We start from the raw sequence: 17,882 nt of genomic DNA on the forward strand, positions 1-17,882 counted from the left end.
ATTTATTATTATTATTATTATTATTATCTCTCTAGCTATCGTCTATCTATATATTTATCTATTCCATATCTATCTATCTATCTATCTATCTGTGTGTAAACATTCTTCAATGGAGAATGTAAAAGAGGTTGGACAAGGAAATTACATCACAATTCTTTTTTTTGTTAAGTAATATATCTTTATTTGGCTTACAAAAACGCATACAAATCCGCATTGACCTGCCAGTGACCTCTGATGTAGATTTGGTGCAGATTTTACCTGCATCAAATCCTGAGCAAATACTGAATAAATTCTGACCGTGGAAACACCCTTATGGAAACCAGAACTGACACTTGCTAAGGTTTGTAGTAGAGAACTGTGCTATTGGTAGTTTCCCCGCTAGAAATTGGTGGGGGGCCAGCAAACTCCGTGTTAACTCAGTGTTAACCTCTCACTACATGAAACATCAGATACTTTACACTATACAGTCAATTGATTCCTGCAGTTTTCCCTTGTTGACAGACTGTTATCAACTTTATAGCTGTAGATTAATCCGTTATTACCTGCTTTAGAAAGCCGGTATAATTTTTTAAATTAAAACCATTATATTTGTTTACCCATCAGCTATGTCGTTAATCACAGAAATGTCATCTTTGAACAAGTCCAGCCTCAATGAGTTTCAACTTACATTAGATGAGATAATGATATGTATTGCCCATAACTCCCATTCTAGCAATGTACTCAGTGATTGAGTATACCAGTCCAAGATAATAAAGCATGTCAAGAAATACATTTCGGAGAGTTACTTTTATTGTTTTAAAAGTGATTGTAGCTTTAGACATATTTATAGGAGGTTTTTTTATTTTTACTGTTTTTGTAATTTTGAATTAATATTAAATTCATCTAAACTATGCAATAGCACAAAGGGAAATACATAGCGTGAAAAGTGTTGAACAAATCAACTATATCTTGTATTTTCAATTCCATAGTAGCCTTTCTTTACCTTCATAACAGCTCTAGACAAGCTTGGCATCTCTCAACTAACTTGTGATATGATATAACCACCAGGAATTGAAGTGTACCCAGCTTCTGTATGTGATGCACCCACAAAATGGTGTACAGGCTGAATAGTAAGATTTTGGGTCTGTACACAACCCTGTGAGAGTGAATGTACAGACCCATAGACTTACTATTTAGCTCATGCATTGCTTTTTGCGCGAAGCTCATACGGAAGCTGTGCACTTTCAGAGTGGTGTTTTGACCGGTCATTGGGGGTGTTGGCAGTGGATTATTCAGGATACTCTCCAAGCGTGTGACAACAGAGGTTTTTTTTATTCAGGAACAAACAGGAACAATATATGATAAGCTTAATAGATCAGGAATAAATCATTTGTGTGTCTCTATCTGTGCAGCATCTACAGCAGACTACTTCTCTCATACACAGACACAGGAAAAATAGGAAATACAGTCACATGCTCTCCCTGGGTGAGCCTCTGGGACTTTTTTTATTCTAACTTTATTAACAACATACAAATCTAGCAACTGAACACTCATAGACAGGAATAGAGTTGTTGCACCAAACATATTCCAACACTCCCACTCAACAACTACTTATCCTCTTAGTCCCATTGCGGTTCTGAAGTCCACAAACTTGGCTCTTGATATCCGGACGAGTTGTGGTTGCTATGTGCAGAAGCACCCCCACTGCTTGTCTGTAACTCTTATTGCTGGGTAGCAGTTCTTCTCCTTTCAGTTTTAAGTAGGATGGATCCATTGGTGTTGACGCACTTTGGCTTCTGACATTCCAAACTGTTTTAGTATTGCAGAAATTTTAGAACTTTGGTTGAGAAGAAAACTTCCATCTTCCTCTCTCTGGACTTGGATTCCCAAATAATATGTCACATTTCCAAGGTCCTTGACATGATTACATCGTCTACATATAGGAGGACATACATCCACTCCTTCGCTACATTTTTTGAATACAAACATGGAATAGCTTGAGATCTTTTAAATCCTGCATCCATCAAAACTTTGCTCATTTTCAAATTCCAAGCTCTTGCCGACTACTTAAGTCCATAGAGAGATTGTTGCATTTTACAAACAAGGTGCTCTTCACCCTTTTTAATATGTCCCTCGGGTTGGCTCATGTACAACTCTTCTTCAATGTCACCATGTAGGAAGGCTGTTTTGATTTTAAAACGTCTCACTGTGATCTGTTAAACTGCAGCTACGGACATTAAAGTTCTGAATATGGTTTGCTTCGCAACTGGAGAAAATGTAGCATCATAATCTTCACCATACTTTTGCGAGTACCCTTTTACGACCAATCTTGCTTTAAACCGGTGAACTTTACCTTCTGAGTCATATTTGTTTTTGAAGACCCACTTACATCCGAAAGCTCTTTTTCCTTGTGGTAGCTCAGTAATCTCCCATATCTGGAGTTGGAGAAGGGACTCCATCTCTTCATTAGCAGCAATTATCCAATTCTGCTTCTCGTGGACAGGCAGTTTTTGCATTTCTTGTAATGAGTGTGGCTCTGGTTCAGTTAGTCTTATGACCATATAAGAAAGGCATCTAGCTGGGATACCTTTGTTTGGCCTTTCTGATCTCCTGAATGGAGGTTGACTTGGTTCTTGTGTGTCCTCCTTGGTGGCTTCAGAGCTTATCCATATTTTAGTGTTTTCCTTTTCGGCATCTGGGTTTGGTGATTTGAGATTCTTGTTCTTGCTTCTTAGGTTGAATAACTGGTGTAACTTCATGGAATTTGAGCGATACAGAGTTTTTATCAGTCAATAGATCTCTGCTGATTGTTACTGTGGTGGTCTCTGGGTGCAGGATTCTGTATCCCATTTGAGTTTCACTATAGCCCACCAGGACTCCTTGCCTTGTATGTGATTCCCACTTGGAACATTTTTCTTTGGGAACATACCTGAAAGTTTTGCTTCCAAATATCTGGAGATGCTTCAGGTTAGGCTTCTCACAGTTCCATAGCTCATATGGAGTTTTATTTGTGGCTTTACCTGGCACTCTGTTTTGAAGATAGCAACCTGTCATGATGGCTTCTCCCCAATGCATTGTAGGTAGATTCGCATCAAACAATACACTTCTTCCACTTTCACAGAAAGTATGGTTCGTTCTCTCTGCAATGCCATTTTGTTCTGGGCTGTATGGAATGCTAGTCAGGAACACGATTCCATCCTTTTTCAAAATGGTTTGCATCTTACCACTTGAATATTCGATTCCATTATCTGCACGCAGTGCTTTTGGCATTCTTCCAAATTTGTTAAACACTAGAGTTGAGCGACTTTGGTTGGATCGGGTTTCGTGAAACCCGAATGAAACAAAATTTGAGTCAGATGAAACTGGTCCGACTAGGGCAAAAAAGTCGGAGTTTCGTCCGAAACCCGACCCTAATGCAAGTCAATGGGGAATAAAAGTCGGCATTGAGTGGATGAATGTCATCCGCTCAGTGCCGACTTTTATTTCCCATTGACTTGCATTGGGGTCGGGTTTCGGATGAAACTCTGACTTTTTTTTGCCCTAGTCGGACCAGTTTCATCTGACTCAAATTTTGTTTCATTCGGGTTTCTCGAAACCCGATCCGACCAAAGTCTCTCAACTCTATTAAACACTACAGCAAGATATTCTTCAAGTTTCTGTGGAACTTCATCCTTACGGTGAAGCAGGTAGGCGACTGTATATCTAGCTAGAGTAGTCATCAATAAATGTGAGAAAATATCTCTTCTTGCTAGGAGTTTGAACACTCATAGGACCGCATACATCTCTATGTATCAGATCCAGTGGCTGTGCAGATTTAGTGGTGCTGATTTTAGGAAAGGATTTTATGAACATTTTTCCTTTAAGACAGCTAGTGCACTTTATCATTTGACTATACTGGTTGATTTCAATACCATTTGCAAGTTGAGCTAGCTTCCTTACTGCTTCTGGGTCTCTGTGCCCAAGACGTCTGTGCCATACATGGATACAGTTCTTATGTAGATCTTGTCTAGCACTGTACACTCTTTGTTTGCATTTTAGCTGTTAACCCCTTCACCCCCAAGGGTGGTTTGCACGTTCATGACCGGGCCAATTTTTGCAATTCTGACCACTGTCCCTTTATGAGGTCATAACTCTGGAACGCTTCCATGGATCCTGGTGATTCTGACACTGTTTTCTCGTGACATATTGTACTTCATGATAGTGGTAAAATTTCATTCAAATAACTTGCATTTATTTGTGAAAAAAATGGAAATTTGGTGAAAATTTTGAAAATTTTGCAATTTTCCAACTTTGAATTTTTATGCCCTTAAATCATAGAGATATGGCACACAAAAAGCTTGATAAGTAACATTTTCCACATGTTTACTTTACATCAGCACAATTTTGGAACCAAAATTTTTTTTTGTTAGGAAGTTATAAGGGTTGAAAATTGACCAGCGATTTCTCATTTTTGCAACACCATTTTATTTTTACGGACCACATCACATTTGAAGCCACTTTGAGGGGTCTATATGATAGAAAATACCCAAAAGTGACACCATTCTAAAAACTGCACCCCTTAACGTGCTCAAAACCACATTCAAGAAGTTTATTAACCCTTTAGGTGCGTCACAGGAATTTTTTGAATATTTAAAAAAAAATGAACATCTAACTTTTTTTCACAAAAAAAATACTTCAGGTTCAATTTTTTTTATTTTACCAAGGGTAAAAGGAGAAATTGGACTGCAAAAGTTATTGTGCAATTTGTCCTGAGTACGCTGATACCTAATATGTGGGAGGGACCACTGTTTCGGCGCATGGCAGAGCTCAGAAGGGAAGGAGCGCCGTTTGACTTTTTCAATGCAAAATTGACTGGAATTCAGATCGGACGCCATGTCACGTTTGGAGAGACCCTGATGTATCTAAACAGTGGAAACCCCCCACAAGTGACCCCATTTTGGAAACTAGACCCCCCAAGGAACTTATCTAGATATGTGGTGAGAACTTTGAACCCACAAGGGCTTCACAGAAGTTTATAACGTACAGCCATACAATTAAAAAATCATATTTTTTCCACAAAAATGATCTTTTCACCCCCAATTTTTATTTTTCCAAGGGTAACAGGACCCTAAAAGTTATTGTGCAATTTGTCCTGAGTATGCTGATAACCCACATGTGGGGGTAAACCACTATTTGGGCGCATGGCAGAGCTCGGAAGGGAAGCAGCGCCATTTGACGCTTTTGGCTGGAATTGAGATTGGACACCATGTCGCGATTGGAAAACCCCTGATGTACCAAAACAGTGGAAACCCCCCACAAATGACACCATTTTGGAAACTAGACCCCCTAAGGAACTTATCTAGATATGTGGTGAGAACTTTGAACCCACAAGGGCTTCACAGAAGTTTATAACGTACAGCGGTACAATTAAAAAATCATATTTTTTCCACAAAAATGATCTTTTCACCCCCAATTTTTATTTTCCCAAGGGTAACAGGACCCTAAAAGTTATTGTGTAATTTGTCCTGAGTACGCTGATACCCCACATGTGGGGGTAAACCACTATTTGGGCGCATGGCAGAGCTCGGAAGGGAAGCAGTGCCATTTGACGTTTTTGGCTGGAATTGAGATCGGACACCATGTCGCGATTGGAAAACCCCTGATGTACCAAAACAGTGGAAACCCCCCACAAATGACACCATTTTGGAAACTAGACCCCCCAAGGAACTTAGCTAGATGGGTGGTGAGCACTTTGAACCCCACAGTGCTTCACAGAAGTTTATAACGCCGGGGCGTGAAAATAAAAAATTCGTATTTTTTCCACAAACATGATCTTTTAGTCAAAAATTTTTTTTATTTTCCCAAGGGTACCAGGAGAAATTGGACCCTAAAAGTTGTTGTCCAATTTGTCCTGAGTATGCTGATACCCCATATTTGGGAGAAAACTACTGTATGAGCACATGTCGGGGCTCGGAAGGGAAGTAGTGACGTTTTGGAATGCAGACTTTGATGGAATGGTCTGCGGGTGTCATATTGCCTTTGGAGAGCCCCTAATGTACCTAAACAGTGGAAACACCCCAAAAATGACCCCATTTTGGAAACTAGACACCCTAAGGAACCTATATAGATGTGTGGTGAGCACTTTGAACCCCCAAGGGCTTCACAGAAGTTTATAATGCCCGGGCATGAAAATAAAAAAATCGTATTTTTTCCACAAACATGATCAATTAGGCCCCAATTTTTTATTTTCCTAAGGGTAACAGGAGAAATTGAACCCCAAAAGTTGTTGTCCAATTTGTCCTGAGTATGCTGACACCCCATATGTGGGAGAAAACTACTGTATGGGCACACGTCGGGGCTCGGAAAGGAAGTAGTAACGTTTTGCAATGCAGACTTTGATGGAATGGTCTGCGGGTGTCATGTTGCCTTTGGAGAGCCCCTAATTTACCTAAACAGTGGAAACACCCCAAAAATGACCCCATTTTGGAAACTAGACACCCTAAGGAACCTATATAGATGTGTGGTGAGCACTTTGAACCCCCAAGTGCTTCACAGAAGTTTATAATGCCTGGGCATGAAAATAAAAAAAATCATATTTTTTCCACAAACATGATCAATTAGTCCCCAATTTTTTTATTTTCCCAAGGGTAAGAGGAGAAATTGGACCCCAAATGTTGTTGTCCAATTTGTCCTTAGTACACTGATACAATAGTTTTCTCCCACATATGGGGTATGGGCACACGTCGGGGCTCGGAAGGGAAGTAGTGATGTTTTGGAATGCAGACTTTGATGGAATGGTCTGCGGGTGTCATATTGCATTTGGAGAGCCCCAAATGTACCTAAACAGTGGAAACCCCCCACAATTGACCCTATTTTGGAAACTAGACCCCCTAAGGAACTTATCTAGATGTGTGGTGAGCACTTTGAGCCCCCAAGGGCTTCACAGAAGTTTATAATGCCCGGGCATGAAAATAAAAAAATCGTATTTTTTCCACTAACATGATCAATTAGGCCCCAATTTTTTATTTTCCTAAGGGTAAAAGGAGAAATTGAACCCCAAAAGTTGTTGTCCAATTTGTCCTGAGTACGCTGACACCCCATATGTGGGAGAAAACTACTGTATGGGCACACGTCAGGGCTCGGAAGGGAAGTAGTAACGTTTTGCAATGCAGACTTTGATGGAATGGTCTGCGGGTGTCATATTGCCTTTGGAGAGCCCCAAATGTACCTAAACAGTGGAAACCCCCCACAATTGACCCTATTTTGGAAACTAGACCCCCTAAGGAACTTATCTAGATGTGTGGTGAGCACTTTGAGCCCCCAAGGGCTTCACAGAAGTTTATAATGCCCGGGCATGAAAATAAAAAAATCGTATTTTTTCCACAAACATGATCAATTAGGCCCCAATTTTTTATTTTCCTAAGGGTAAAAGGAGAAATTGAACCCCAAAAGTTGTTGTCCAATTTGTCCTGAGTACGCTGACACCCCATATGTGGGAGAAAACTACTGTATGGGCACACGTCGGGGTTCGGAAGGGAAGTAGTAACGTTTTGCAATGCAGACTTTGATGGAATGGTCTGCGGGTGTCATGTTGCCTTTGGAGAGCCCCTAATTTACCTAAACAGTGGAAACCCCCCACAAATGACCCCATTTTGGAAACTAGACACCCTAAGGAACCTATCTAGATGTGTGATGAGCACGTTGAACCCCCAAATGCTTCACAGAAGTTTATAATGCCTGGACATGAAAATAAAAAAAATCGTATTTTTTCCACAAACATGATCAATTAGTCCCCAATTTTTTTATTTTCCCAAGGGTAACAGGAGAAATTGAACCCCAAAAGTTGTTGTCCAATTTGTCCTGAGTATGCTGACACCCCATATGTGGGAGAAAACTACTGTATGGGCACACGTCGGGGCTCGGAAAGGAAGTAGTAACGTTTTGCAATGCAGACTTTGATGGAATGGTCTGCGGGTGTCATGTTGCCTTTGGAGAGCCCCTAATTTACCTAAACAGTGGAAACACCCCAAAAATGACCCCATTTTGGAAACTAGACACCCTAAGGAACCTATATAGATGTGTGGTGAGCACTTTGAACCCCCAAGTGCTTCACAGAAGTTTATAATGCCTGGGCATGAAAATAAAAAAAATCATATTTTTTCCACAAACATGATCAATTAGTCCCCAATTTTTTTATTTTCCCAAGGGTAAGAGGAGAAATTGGACCCCAAATGTTGTTGTCCAATTTGTCCTTAGTACACTGATACAATAGTTTTCTCCCACATATGGGGTATGGGCACACGTCGGGGCTCGGAAGGGAAGTAGTGATGTTTTGGAATGCAGACTTTGATGGAATGGTCTGCGGGTGTCATATTGCATTTGGAGAGCCCCAAATGTACCTAAACAGTGGAAACCCCCCACAATTGACCCTATTTTGGAAACTAGACCCCCTAAGGAACTTATCTAGATGTGTGGTGAGCACTTTGAGCCCCCAAGGGCTTCACAGAAGTTTATAATGCCCGGGCATGAAAATAAAAAAATCGTATTTTTTCCACTAACATGATCAATTAGGCCCCAATTTTTTATTTTCCTAAGGGTAAAAGGAGAAATTGAACCCCAAAAGTTGTTGTCCAATTTGTCCTGAGTACGCTGACACCCCATATGTGGGAGAAAACTACTGTATGGGCACACGTCAGGGCTCGGAAGGGAAGTAGTAACGTTTTGCAATGCAGACTTTGATGGAATGGTCTGCGGGTGTCATATTGCCTTTGGAGAGCCCCAAATGTACCTAAACAGTGGAAACCCCCCACAATTGACCCTATTTTGGAAACTAGACCCCCTAAGGAACTTATCTAGATGTGTGGTGAGCACTTTGAGCCCCCAAGGGCTTCACAGAAGTTTATAATGCCCGGGCATGAAAATAAAAAAATCGTATTTTTTCCACAAACATGATCAATTAGGCCCCAATTTTTTATTTTCCTAAGGGTAAAAGGAGAAATTGAACCCCAAAAGTTGTTGTCCAATTTGTCCTGAGTACGCTGACACCCCATATGTGGGAGAAAACTACTGTATGGGCACACGTCGGGGTTCGGAAGGGAAGTAGTAACGTTTTGCAATGCAGACTTTGATGGAATGGTCTGCGGGTGTCATGTTGCCTTTGGAGAGCCCCTAATTTACCTAAACAGTGGAAACCCCCCACAAATGACCCCATTTTGGAAACTAGACACCCTAAGGAACCTATCTAGATGTGTGATGAGCACGTTGAACCCCCAAATGCTTCACAGAAGTTTATAATGCCTGGACATGAAAATAAAAAAAATCGTATTTTTTCCACAAACATGATCAATTAGTCCCCAATTTTTTTATTTTCCCAAGGGTAACAGGAGAAATTGGACCCCAAAAGTTGTTGTCCCATTTGTCCTGAGTACACTGATACCCCATATGTGGGAGAAAACTATTGTATGGGCACACGTCGGGGCTCGGAAGGGAAGTAGTGATGTTTTGGAATGCAGACTTTGATGGAATGGTCTGTGGGTGTCATGTGCGTTTGGAGAGCCCCTGATGTACCTAAACTATTGAAACTCCCCACAAGTATCCCCATTTTGGACACTAGACCCCCCCACGGAACTTATCTAGATGTGTGGTGAGCACTTTGAACCCCCAAGTGCTTCACGGAAGTTTATAACGCCCGGGCGTGAACATAAAAAAATCATTTTTTTCCACAAAAATTATATTTTTGCCCCCAATTTTTTATTTTCCTAAGGGTAACAGGAGAAATTGGACCCCAAAAGTTGTTTTACAATTTGTCCTTAGTAGGCTGAAACCCTACATGTGGGGGTAAAACACTGTTTGGGCGCATGGCAGAGCTTGGAAGGGAAGGAGCACCATTTGACTTTTTCAACTCAGAATTGGCTGGAATTGAGATCAGACGCCAAGTTGCATTTGGAGAGCCCCTGATGTGCCCAAACAGTGGAAACCCCCAATTCTAACTCCAACCCTAACCCCAACACACCCCTAAACCTAATCTCAGCCCTAACCCTAACCCTAGCCCTGGCCCTAACCCTAGCCCTGGCCCTAACCCTAATGGGAAAAAGGAAATAAATACATTTTCTTTTAATTTTATTATTTTTCCCTAACTAAGGAGGTGATAACGGGGGGTTTGATTTACTATTTATAGCGGGTTTTTATGTTTGGCAGCTGTCATACGCTAAAAGACGCTTTTTATTGTAAAAATAGTTTTTGCATCACCACATATTGAGAGCTATAATTTTTCCGTATTTTGACCCACCAAGTCATGTAAGGTCTTATTTTTTGCGGAACGAGTTGACGTTTTTATTGATACCATTTTCGGGCACGTGACATTTTTTGATCGCTTTTTATTCTGATTTTTGGGACGCAGAATGAACAAAAACCAGCGTTTCATGAATTTCTTTTGGGGGGGTGCGTTTACACCGTTACAAGTGCGGTAAAATTGATAAAGCGGTTTTATTCTTCGGGTCAGTACGGTTACAGCGATACCTCATTTAGGTTGTTTTTTTATGTTTTGTCGGTTTTATGCAATGAAAACTATTTTATATAAAAAATAATTATTTTTGCATCACTTTATTCTGCGAGCTATAACTTTTTTATTTTTTCGTTGATGATGCTGATTGGTGGCTCGTTTTTTGGGGGACAAGATGAAATTTTCAGCGGTACCATGGATATTTATATGCGTCTTTTTGATCGCGCGTTATTGCACTTTTTGTTTGGCAGTTTGATAAATCATGATTTTTTGCTTCGTTTTTTAATTTTATTTTTTAAGGGGTTCGCTAAAGGGGTTAACCAATGGGACAGTTTTATAGGGCAGGTCGTTACGGACGCAGCGATACCTAATATGTGTACTTTTATTGTTTTTTTTTTTTGTTTCCAAAAAATGGATTTATTGGGGGAATATATATATTTTTTTCTAATTTATTTGGCGATTATTTTTTTAAAATTATTTTAACACTTTTTTTTTTAACTTTATTACATAGTCCCAGGTGGGACATCACTGTCCTGTGACAGATCGCCGATCTGTCACATCACAGATTACTGTGACAGATCAGCGATCTGTCACAGGCACTGCTGCAGACTTCCTCATGCCTGCGCTTTGCAGGCACTGAGGAAGTCAGCTCCCTGCAGGTCCCCGAAGGCCCCCGTCGCCATCTTGGATTCGGGGGCCTGCTGGGAAGGAGCCCCCCGCAGCAGCGCTGCACATTGCGCTGCTGTGGGGGGCTCAGGGAAGCACAGAGGGAGCCCCCTCCCTGCCGATGCTTCCCTTTAACCCCCGGTACACTGCGATCATGTTTGATCGCGGTGTGCAAGGGGTTAACGTGTCGGGGACGGTCCGTGACCGCCAATGACACATTGTACCGGGTGTCAGCTGTCATAATCAGCTGACACCCGGCCACGATCAGCGGCGCTCACCACGTGGGCACCGCTCATCGCGCTAGACGTACTATCCCATCCATGGGCATAGGGGCCTGGGTCCCATGGACGGGGTAGTATGTCTGATGTCAGAAGGGGTCAAAGTTCATCTTGGATTTTTCCTTCTGCAAGAGTGTGACCCTTCTTTGAGATGATGCAGCTGTTATCTTTAAAAGTAACAACATTCCCCTTTTGCGTGAGCTTCTTTACTGACAGAAAATTGCTTTCAAGGCTGGGAACATAGAGAACATCCTTTACTGGGATCTTTCTGCTTTGTGCTGAGAAAACTGGACAGTGGAGTTAGCAGTCTCCTACTCCTTCTGAAGTCATATAGTGACCATTAGCTAAGGTTACCTTTTCTGACTTGCTTTCATTAAGGTCAGGGAAGAAATCCTTGTTATTTGTCATATGGCTGCTTGCACCAGAATCTATACACCATATATGCTTTGCAGATGGGCATGTACTGGCATTAAAGGCAGCTTCAATACATGCAGAATCTTACTTTACAGCTGTTTTAACCGTTTGATGACTGTTCTGTTTTTTTAAGATGACTCATTCTTGCTTTCCTAATTCTGCAGTCTGCTTTAAGGTGGCTAGGCTTTTTACAGACAAAACATTCACGAGTTTCTCTTAGATTTTATATTTAGGAAAATCCTGTTCTTTAATGCTGTTACTGCTCTGGATTCATTTCTGCTTACATGATGCGTTTTTCCCATGAATTAATCCGCAAGTTTGCCTTTAACATACTCTAGTGACAGCTCATCATCTGGCCGTGCATCTAGTGCAGTCACGAGTGTGTCATAACTTTCTGGAAGACCACTTAATAGAAGTGCAGCAACATGAAAATCTTTAATTTCTTCTCCAATACCCCCGAGACACTCCACAATTGCTATGGTGTTTCTTATATGGTCCTGATTCTGTCCATCACTTAGCTTAGACTCATCCCACATCTCCTTTGCAGTTGCACACTTGCATATATGCACAATCTGATTATCGTCAATACTAAGGGAGATCGTGCTTTGTGCTTTCTGATCCTTCTCTAACCAATCATCTGGTAATGGATGATGCACTTGTTCCTGAGTATATTTCCAGGTACCTTCTCTTATGAGGAGCATCTTCACCTTAAATTTCAAGGACTGGTAGTTCTGATTAGTGAGGCTTGGCACTGAGAACTTGACAGGATTGCTGCTAGTGGACATCTTCTCTGTTGCTCTGTGCTGTTTTTGCTCTGGGCTCCTGTTGCTGTGTTACTCTGAGGTTATGTGTCACTCTGGGCCTATAATCTGTTGGCAGCGGATTATTCAGGATACTCTCCAAACGTGTGACAACAGAGCTACTTTATTCAGCAACAATAAATCATAAGCTTAATCGATCAGGAATAAATCATTTGTCTCTAGCTGTGCAGCATCTACAGCAGGCTGCTTCTCTCATACACAGACACAGGAAAACAGGAAATACAGTCTCATGCTCTCCCTGTGTGAGCCTGTGGGAGTTTTTTTTGTTCTAACTTTATGAACAGAATACAAATCTAGCATCTAAACACTCATAGACAGGAATACCTAGATTACCTAGATTACCACCGATCAATGACACAATTCAGTACTTATAATATATAAAAACTTTTATATGACAGTTATATATTAAAAAATAATGACAGGTTAACTAATTCAAAAACGTTGGGGTGGCTTGTTACTGCCAAGGGTTCTGGTATCCATTCCAGTTAAAGCACCTCTCCAGCGAGATGTTATTTAGTGGTGGAATGGTGCAACTAGTTTGAGTTCCCTGACCCTAGTCATATGCTTACCTGCTGCCGTCTTCACATTTTATCAGCGCCACTCTGGTCCCATATTGGCATCTGCTGACCGCTGAAACTCACAAGTAACAGTCAGAAGCGCTCAAAGTAAGTATTTGAGAGCCAAAACGAGACTCTCATAGACTTACATTGAAAACTGACCAAACATTGGAGCGCTCTGGCAGGTCACAACCTGCTGGGAACTGACTGGAGTGTGAAGAAGAAGGCTGATAGAAGGTGAAGATGGCAATGGGTAAGTATAACACTAAGGTCAAGGACATTAGAGTAGAAGCACCACTCCAACGCTACAATAAAAAACCCCTCTGGAGTGGTTTTCCAAATCTGCCTTCAATTCTAAATGAATTTTCAAACATGTGACCAGCAGACCATTACCTGTAATATACAGGAATATTCCTTCATCTTCTCAACACCTCAGATACATCGGTTAGAAGTAAGAATATAAAGTTTGGAATCATACAAGTTAAGAACAAATTATCACTTAGTTTATGACTAAAATTTATGTATTTTGATCCAAGCAAGCATTCTGATAGCAGCTTCTCTGCTTCAGCTTTATTTTCCTGCACAATTCTTCCATCTAGGTTTGAAATATGTAGGTTGCAGCATAGAAAGCTAACTCTTGGTGTTATAATACTTGTGATATTTCGTGGTAGAACTTTATTGGGGGTTTTCAAGTCACTGGACAAAAACTTTCAGGCTGTGTGCACACAAGCGGTTTTTTCGCTTTTTTAAGCATTTTTATTGGCAAAAATGCTTAAAAAAACGCTTACAAGAAGCATCCCATTCATTTTAATGAATTCTGCACTTTTTGTGCATATTGATGTGGTTTTTTTTTTTGCTAAAAAAACGCATCGCGGTAAAAAAATGCAGCATGCTCATTAATTTTGCGGAAAAATCCGCATTTCTAGCTATTTTCTATGAGACTGGGGATGGAAAAAAAACGCATAAAAACGAGCGTTTTTTGCTCAAAAAAGCGCGGGAAAAAAACGAGTGTTTTTTGGGAAGGAGTCCAGAAATTTTCTGCATACGTGTGCACATAGCCTCAAAGATGCAATTTTTCTTACCGACTTTACTTTCTTAAAATAATGATCATAGATGAACAAACCTGTTTGGAAAACATTCACCAATCTCAAATTTGGCACAAACGTAGCACATTTGGATTCGTGTGCGCTTTCGCGAGCATTTTTACTCAGCAGTCGGTCACAGTTTGAGAAATCATTTTGTTTCCACTAATGTTTTTGTATGACTTTGGCTAGAATAGCGGTGCTATATGATGAGTGGGGTGGACAAGGGGAGGTGTTTGATGAGGGGAGTGCGTGTGGAGAGGTTACAGGAACGTCTGAAGAGATTACAGGAGAGGTACAATTTTTTTTTTTTACTTAGCTTTATGTGTATTGATTCCGGCAACCTATCAGGGCGCAGAAACCATCCACAGCGTCATGACACAAGGTATTCTGTGATTGGCTGCTGAAGTCACGTTATGTCATGTTCCTGGCGCTATTTGCTCAGTGTCACAGTGCAGATAGGTCGCTCCTGCGCTTGTGCTGGAGATGCTGAAAGTGAGCTTGTCCTGTGTGAAATCAATATTGATTGTTCATTTAGTGACAGGTGTTCTGTCTTCTTCCACGTATGACGCTATGTGGATTCCAGCATACGGCTAAACCCTTCATCCACTCCCAGTAAAAAGACTGTATGGGTGCTTAAGTCTATATTTATTGAGATGATGTGAACAACAATGGTAGATGATAACAGATGATATAGTGGAGGAGATTGGTGAACACAATTGTGGATGAGATCGGGTAAAAACTATAAAGAAACAGAAAGCATAATATATCAGTACTGGCAGGTAACAACACAGCAGTAATACATGGTGCTATTACATCAGTAAAGTCATTATTAGAGAGGTTTAGTAGTACAACACACAATGCAGTGAAGAGAGATATCTAAACAACTTAGGCTGCAGCATTGCACTAACTGAACAGGGATGCATCTATCTAACATGCAGTGCAGGAGCATTACAATGAGCTGGAAACACATTGCACATATCACAGTGCTGCATAATGGCTAGCTTACACAGATGCAGTGAAAAAACAAATAACTGTATTAAACCCTCGCCGGAATCCGCTTGACGGAAGCAGTGATTTTGCAGAGAGCAGGACACGTGTGAGTAGCTCAGGGATCTGGGGGAAAATGGCTACAACTTCCTAACCCAGGAAGAGGAAGGAGCAGTTCTAAACAGAACAACTAAAAGGGAATGGATTCTAAAATCCATGAACAGGAAAGAGAAGGGCAACTATTACATCTAACGGCCATAGCTGGAACCGCACTTAAGAAATTCCTTGCTGCACATGAATGGGCAGAACAACAGGTGACTGAAAGCTTTAGGCCTAAGGTTGTGAAACAGCCGGGTACAAGAGGGAAAGGCTACTTAAAACATGAGCTGGAAAAAATGAGGTTGTGGTGGAAGGGGGAAAAGGCTTGGTCTTCGATGTGTACAGGGGTTAGGTATTAATGTGAATGAAAGCTCAACTGAACAATCACTGTCTCGTCCTATCCAAAGACCAATGACAACCTCTGTTACTGGCCGGCCTACTCAACTCCCTTTCTTTGTCAGCCACACATCGGTACGCCTTGTAGACATGGCTCAGAAAGAGCATGTGCTCCAGTGGATGGCAAGCGCTACATCAAGTGGCCTCTCCTCTTCTTCCTCCAACTTAACATCACACACAGTACAATCCTCAGAGGTGGCACTCCAATCACCCATGTTTTTCCCTGTGTTAAAAATTTCCAAACATCCCACTAACTGTGGGGAACCTCAGTTGGGCCATTCTGAAGAGCTGTTCACACATTCTATTCAATGAGCATCAGGAGTCTGCTCTGAAGAATCACAGAATCTATATGAGGAAAGCATCTGCCTGGTTGCCCAAAATTTTTTCATGTTGGATCAGGGGCTGAACCAAGTAGGGTCCGAGAAGAATCCAGTCCTTCATCACCATACGTTAACCACCTAGGAAGGAGGTGATCCTGGAGAGACACAGATATCAGAGGCACAGGAAAACTGTACTGTGGTGTCAAGGCAGGAAGAGGAGGGTTACTCCCAGGGTGAGGAGTGTGAGAACATAGAGGATGACAATGAGGGTGTAGATTCCACTTGGTGTGAACCCAAAGGTACGCAGCTGAGTATGTCAGCAGACTAGGTGGAGGAGGAGGAAGATGAGAAGGTTACATTGCGGCTTCCCACACAGACACAAAGAAATGCAACCACGACAAGCACTGCATCCTGAGGCCCAACTCTGACTGTAATCAGCACCGGTCGCGAGTGTGCAATTCACAGGAGTGGCAAGAGTTGCCTAGCCTTGGAGTTTTTTTGACTGCAAAGGATGACTCAACACACATTATCTGTCAAATTTGCAAAAAAAACTCAGGAGAGGCAAAAATTGCAATAATTTGATGTCTACATGCATGAATCGGCTCATGCGCCATCAACATACCTTAGTGAGGGAATCTCACTTAGCTATAATGTGGACAAGCGGGCCTCTCCAACCACCGACCGTCCAATCAACCCCATCTGTTGCTTCTTTCGCCTCTGTCATCATTCCAAGTCTTCACACACAGGTCTCCGGACACAGAAACTACAATTGTTTACCCACCACAGTCAGGGTGAGTGAGAGCCGGTCACCTGTAATGGAAGTAGACATGACTGCTACTTTTGTGTCACCTAGCACAACACATCTTTCTCAATCCACCATAACATCTCCGCTTGCACCTCACTCATAGTCCAGTAGTTTGTCCTGCTCTCTGTATTCCACCCTCTCTCAGCACAGCAGCTAGCCCTCCGTCCCGCAGTTGTGGTCACGTAAAAGAATGCTTTCTTCTACACATGGCAAAACTAAGAGCTTGAACTCCACCATCTACAATCTGTTGGCCACAGAAATACAGCCTTCCTTCCTAGTGGATACAGACCGTTTCCGAAAGTTGATGGCCGACGCAGTCCCCCAGTACCAGTTTCCCAGTCACCATTATGTCTAAAAAAAAGCTGTGCCTGTGCTACACCAGCATGTTGCCGACAACATCAGCCATTCCCTGAAAAAATCTGTGCCTGCCAGGGTGCATTTCACCACTGACACCTGGATGAGCAAACATGGGCAGCGGCGTTACATCTCGCTGACTGGGCACGGAGTGACTCTGCTGGCTATGGGGGCAGGTGGTCAATGGGCTGCTCTTCAAGTCTCTTTGAATCCCCAAGGCTTGCAGGACAAACCTCTGTATCTATCACTTCCTCTACTGTTTCTGCCTACTCCACCTCCTCTAGGGCCTCCACCTGTGCCCTCAGCCTCGCCCTTAATCAGCCACGCGTTCCAACAGTGCATATAGTGCACCTCCATACTTCACAGCCATGGCACACCACAATCAGGCAGTGTTTAAATTAATATGCCTTGGAGATCGCAATCACAGCCCAAGAGTTGTGGACAGGTATCCAGGCTGGGTTAGAGCAATGGCTGTTTCCACTGAACCTGGAGCCAGGGAAGGCCGTGTGCAATAACTGTGCAAACCTGGTGGCGGCTCTGTGCTGTGTCAACCTCACACATGTGCCTTGCATGGCTCACGTCCTTAACCTGGTGGTACAGCAATTTCTTTGCCACTATCCTGGCCTGGATGTGCTGCTGCA

Source organism: Dendrobates tinctorius, unplaced genomic scaffold, assembly GCF_039654945.1.
Source record: "Dendrobates tinctorius isolate UK_male_01 unplaced genomic scaffold, ASM3965494v1 ptg000105l, whole genome shotgun sequence".
NCBI lineage: Eukaryota > Metazoa > Chordata > Amphibia > Anura > Dendrobatidae > Dendrobates > Dendrobates tinctorius.